The sequence below is a fragment of the Hydra vulgaris genome, chromosome 01, assembly GCF_038396675.1.
Source record: "Hydra vulgaris chromosome 01, alternate assembly HydraT2T_AEP".
NCBI lineage: Eukaryota > Metazoa > Cnidaria > Hydrozoa > Anthoathecata > Hydridae > Hydra > Hydra vulgaris.
The window spans coordinates 2,560,759-2,566,020 of NC_088920.1; positions in this window are offsets into that span (position 1 = coordinate 2,560,759).

Below are 5,262 nucleotides of genomic sequence, written 5' to 3' on the forward strand. Positions count from 1 at the left end.
CGGAATAAACAATTGAACCAGCTATCCAGTTATATTTTGAGCGGTGATATCTATATATAAATACGGTAATGAATAGTGCGCATAGTTACGCCTAATGTTAGTGTTGTTAATGACGGTTCTGTATTCTGTAAAATACACCATTTCTTAGTTTTTAAGTAGTTTCTAGACTTTTGAATGCACGGTTATATATTCCATGCGGTCTTTCGCAAGCAAGCAAGCAAGCAAATTAGAGCTGATATATTATTATTTTCGAAAAGAATTGATGTTGTTCATTGTTTAAAATAGAAAATTCAAATAATCGTTTGTTTGTTGTTGGTTGTTTTTATTTTTCTAATTTTTATAGCCTGTTTTCATTTTTTAGAAGAAGTTTATAACTAAAACTTCTGTTTACGTAAACTGTTTCAGTTTTGTCGTTAGTCTTTTTAGAACATTTTAAGCAAGTATTGTTTTATTTTCTGGAGCAATTAAGAGGAGCTGATGGCTTTTTTAGTAAGTTCAATTCATTTTCTTATTTATAGATTAAGATTATTTTTTGTAGAAAGAATAAGTAGTATAAAATTTTATTTATGTGTTTAATATGAAAGTTAAATAGAATAAGATTGTTGTTTGTGTTCATGTAAGTTTATATACATAAGTTTGCGTTTATTTCAATCTATTATATATTGCTCTATATCTATATGTATATTTTATATTCTTAGGAAGAATAATAAGGAATAGAAAAATAAAAAAAAATTCTTCTGGAAATTGTCAAAAGAATGTTGTGTTATGCTTCATTTTAAGGTATCGGAATATGTATTTATTTGAAATTTATAATTTTGTTCTTTAATGGTTTCATCTTTTTCATTACAATGTTGTAAATTGTAGTCTGCATTCTTTGTTACATTAAAAATAATTTATGCTAATAAATGTCGTTTTATAGCTGTTAAAGGTTTGCTTATATGTTTATCTTATGCTCAAAGTTAAAAAGTTTTTGATAAATATGTGTATGAGATGATATATGTAGTTTGATAAATACGTGTACGTGATGATATATATAGTTGTTTTATAAATGTGTTTATATAAATGTGTTTTGTATAATAGTACGAAATGTATTTTATCCAGGGATGCGAAGTCCCAAAAGGACTCAGGCTTTTTGTCTCTACTTTTTCCAAGTCTGTAGTGTCCAGAAGCTCTAAACATGTTTGTTGACTTATTATCTGCTATAATAAAAAAATTCATGAGATTTAATGACTTGAAACTTATTGTTTTTAAGCCAGGAGTCCTTGCCGCCTTAATATTTAAGAATTCTGGGCTAAAAAAACGATTGCTCCTCTAACCTAAAAGTCTTAATTTTTACTTAAGTTATTTTTAATTATTACTTTGAAATTTCTGTGATGCTCTTAACTATTTTGTTCTTTTTTAGAAAATTTAGAAAAATAAATTAAAATTGAGATGGCATGTCACATGTTATTGTATGTAAAGGTTAAATTTTGTTATGAGGATTACGAAATGAAAAAAAAAATAAAAGAGTATTGTTTGAATATAATTATTTTTTTACTTTTAATTTTTTTTAAATTTCTCGTGTCAATTTTAAAATTTTTGTTTGCACATGTTTATTGTTTGCTTTTTTAATAAGGATGTGTATGTGGCAATATGTGCTTTATAGTTGTTTAATCAATGTTTTTTTATAATAATGTAAAGTGTTTTTTTATTGTTTGTGTATGTGTTAATATGTGTTATATATGTTATATAATTGTTTTATAAATGTGTTTAAATATGTATATAAGGTATATATTTAACCTTAAACATATTTAAACACATTTATTGTGTTTATAGTTGGTACATATGTTTATATTATGTTGCTTCCATGTTTTCAAAGTGCTGTGACTTGGTAAACGTGTAGAGCAAGATGTGACAACCTTGCCAGCCAAGTAATGTACTTATAACAGAGGGTTACACGTCAGTATTTAGTGTCAAACTGTTACTGCTTTAGGTGTTACTGCAACATCAACAAAAAAAAGTCTAGGTGTTTTCAAGCCTTTATTATTAATTATTCTAAAAATTCATAATAATGTATTTTAATAACAATTTGTATAATGTTGTTACTTATGTTCTATTATATATGAATGTTATGTTACTTAAGTTATGTTATATGCATATTATATTAACTTATGGTGTGTGCTATTGTGTGTTGTTGCTGTGATGTTGTTTTTTTGTTATCTTTTGAGTTGATAGACATTTGGCTCACCTTCATTTGGTGTCTATTGTTAAAAATGATAAATAGGTAATTTTATTAACCTATTAACCTAACAGAAGCAAGTTAACTAATTAACCTAAACAGAAGCAAGCAGTATGATACCTTCCACAAACATGTAAACAACCTTGGAAATGATCATGATATTAGACCAGGACAAGTTGTAATTTTGCCGTTAACAATGTGGGAAGTTTTAGAGCATTATTTAATTTGTTTAAATATAGTAGTTTTATTAAAAGAAATGTTTGTTCCAGATTTTTTGCTTTTCTGTGTATATCATTGCTTTTCTGTTTATATTATTGCTTTTCTGTTTATATACTTAAAAAAAAGACATGGATTTCAATTAATCTTAAGTTAAAATATAGTTTTTAATTAGAAAAGATCACAATTTGTAAGATTCTTTTACATTTTTTATTATCCAATTGTAACAATAGTAATATTACTGGTAGTATTTTTAAAGAATAAAGTGAAATTGAAATAGCTATTAATAAGCGAAGAATTTATTTGTGTAAATTCTAATAGGCAAAAGTAATTGTTGTCCAAAAGAAAGAGATAGAGCTAGGGCAAGGTGAAATTAGTCATTGTTGAAAGGTAAAATATGCTGCTTGGCAAGCAGAAAACTTACTTGCCAGAATTCAGTGTCAAGCAGTGTTAATGTTTTTTTATTTGATTTTAAACACTTTAGAACAATACTAAAAATGAATTTTACTATTTACAGTAACAACTGTTACTGTAAATAACAGTTTTAAATTAAAATGATTTTAAATTTTTTTATAAATTCAAACATAATTATGTTCTTTTTTTTAGTTGTCTTTATCATCACTTGATTAGTTTCCTTACTGTTGAAACATGGTTTTAATTTTGTAAATTTTAATGATATGAAATTTACTCTATTAGTCATAAGTCAACAGTTAGAGAGAAGCTGGAACTTCTAAGAATAAAGGTAAATATAGTTTGGTTTAGTGGAAACTTTATAAAACCAGTTGATATTATTTGTTGCGTGTCTTTTACTTTTTTTAATATGCTGCTTTGGAAACACTTTCTTTCTCTCCCTCTCTCACTTTCTTTCTCTCCCTCTCTCACTTTCTCTCCCTCTCTCACATGAGAGTTAAATGAGAATTAGTACAGGGAGCATCAATAAAACATGTAATTACTGAGCTCTTACGTATTTCTTAATACCCCACACCATGACCATGTATATAAAATATGTATATAAAACATGTATATAAAACACCAGACCATATATATAAAGTACTTTACGAGTTGCTTGCTATTTTATGATATAATTATTTAAATTGTTTAACCATAATTGTTCAATTTTGAAACAAATAACATCTTTTTAGTTCAAATATTTCAGTTGATAAAATATCTTATAAATTTGTGGTGTTATTTAGCCGTGTTTTTACGTTAAGTTGTCTAGCCTTTTGATAATCTTTTCTTTTTTTAATTATTTTGAGAGACATAGTAATGTGTGCTTACAAATATCTTATGCTATGCGCTATTGTTTCTGTGTTTTGTGTTGATAGAGCTGGGTTGTTAGCTATTTTTTTAATTCTTTATATTTTCTGTTATTATTATCTGTTATACTCTACTAAAAATAAAATGCAAATAATACTTTTATTATTAAAAATTGTAATTATTTTTCATTTCTTTTTTTAGGTGTTGGCAGGCTTACTTGACTTTCTTTTTATAATACTTGCTGTGTGTAACAGATTTTAAAGAACTTAACGATGTTAATGTAATTTTTTATATTTTTTATTGCTTATAGTTAACGAAAAAAAAAGATTAACGATGTTAATCTTTTTTTTTCGTTAACTATAAGCAATCATTTAATTACTAAAAACCCGTATTACGGGTTGCTTACTGCTAGTATTATATAACTAGGTTTCTAACTTCGATCCGAAAAGTGAAGCCGCTTTTTGCCCTTTTTACAAAAGGCGGATTAAATTTGTAAACAAATATATTTTTCTTTTCTTTTCTTAAATGAAGTAAATAAACTTTAAATTTAAATACTATTTACGTAAAAGTGTTAAGCGGAAATTATAATAATTGTAAAGTAATAATTTATGGTTCTATAATAATTTTCGATTAAAAAAGATTAAAGTTTTGAATAGAAAAGTAAAAGGACAGACGCTTTTAAAGCATATTTAAGAATTAAAATACTTTTTAATAAATATAGGCTCATAAAATAACTTTTTAAGTTTTTTATAATAATAAAACTTTGTTTTTGAATTATCTTTTATTTATTAGAAACTTTTGACTTGCATATTTAACTTTTATTCCACACTTTGGCTTCAGCTTTTTCCCTTTTTACAAATTGCAGACTATAGTTATAATCAAAAAAGCGGCTTCATTTTTTTTCCAATAAAATACCGCAAGTTAGACATCTAGTTATATAATATATATCATTGATTTTGAGATCAGTGCATAAAACATTTAAGACATAATTTCTATTGACATATTTTGACATAATTCTTTGTCTGACATATTTGCTGTTTGATATTACGAAAAAATCTTAAAAATTTATTGCGCATTTCAGCTTAATTTAAAGACTAAAGTGAAATAGTTTAACGAATTTGTTTCGTTTTTTTTTTGTTTTTTTTTTTCTAATTATTCATTTTGCCGTTTAAAAATTTTTACATTGCAAATACATTTATATAAACTATTGGCTGGAGCAAGAAGAAGGCGTACTCATCCTTATCGCCGAGTCCCATTTAAAAAAAATTTAGTACTTTTTTGCAATCAATTATGCTTCATAAAATTTTAATTTTAAACCCCACAAGTAAACCTCAGTTCCCCGTAAGCAAGCCCACTTAGAGACGATTGTTGGCAACTTCATTTCGGACCTTAATCGTCTGATGTTTGGTTATTTCGCGATTGGTATAATTTGAGAGATTTTTAGTTTATCAGGTACAATACCTGTTGAAACTGATGAAACAAATGCTTCGTAAATTGCATTACGTATCTCCTCAAAAACATCTGACACTACTTTGTAAGAGATATTATCGATTCCCTGGAACTTAATTTTA